We start from the raw sequence: 1,128 nt of genomic DNA on the forward strand, positions 1-1,128 counted from the left end.
TCACGAATTTTCACTAAGTTTGAACAGTTTTGTTCTTTCTCCACTCATCTTCTCCATTCCATCCCTTTCTATCTTCTCACCAAATAAGCAAACCAAAACAACAGCTACCACAAAGGTGCAATGTTGGCTGTACAGAAGGTGATTTACTTGGATAGTCAAAGTCTGGAGCTGCACCTGATCTTGGTTGTCTCTGATCAGAGAACTATATGGTGTCTTCCAATTTTCATCCTTGTGAATTCTTTCTTTTTCTAGGTTCTTTGCAATATGGTTACCTAATCCCTTTGACTGAGTTTGATTATAGACTTTATTCTAAAACTGGGTCTCCAAGGATTGACTTCTTACTAATAAACAGAAACACATTTCCCATTGATACAAGATCTGCGACATCATCACAGAAACCCAGGAAAAGCCCATAAGAAACAATGAGGTAATGTTAAAGGTTTGAAAAAACATTAGGTATTAGGCTTGAAAAAATTAGACCCAGTGAGGTTAAGGTGATAGTCTGTTTGCACAACAGAAAGTAGCAGAATCAAGAGACAATGCAGTTCTTTGATAACTAGTCGTGGATTATTGTTACCACTACCTGTAATCATCATCAGGTTTTTCAACAAACAGTACAAGTACAAAAATCTGTTTTCCTTTTTTTCTTGAATTACTTAGTAGTTTAAAGTATTCAGTTTACTGCCTTATTTTGTTTTGTGGTTTTATTTATTTAAATATTTATTTATTTATGCATACAAAAACTGGGATATAGGTCAGAGGTGTTGGGGGCAGTGGGTAAGAGGATTCACCAGAAACAGAGTGGGGAGCAGAACAGGCAGACTGACTGAAATACATTGCTGAGGGGAGCAGCGGGCAAGGCAGAAGAGGTCTGCTGCACCATATGGGTTAGCTCCCTGGCGGGGGATGGAACTCATGAGGTAGTGGCTGGCAATAGCTTGATGATAACACTGTGTCTTTAACCTCTGCCCCACCAGGGAGGCCCTTGTGGTTATTTATTTTTTTTAAAGAATTACTTTTATTTATTTATGCATATAAGAACTAGGGGTAGGCCAGAGGTGTGGGAGTTGAGAGGCTTCACCTGAGACAGAGTGGGAAGTAGAATAGGCATATCTACTGAAATACACT

The sequence above is a fragment of the Talpa occidentalis genome, unplaced genomic scaffold (genome assembly GCF_014898055.3).
Source record: "Talpa occidentalis isolate TD23 unplaced genomic scaffold, MPIMG_talOcc4v2.1 talOcc4.1528, whole genome shotgun sequence".
NCBI classification, from domain to species: domain Eukaryota; kingdom Metazoa; phylum Chordata; class Mammalia; order Eulipotyphla; family Talpidae; genus Talpa; species Talpa occidentalis.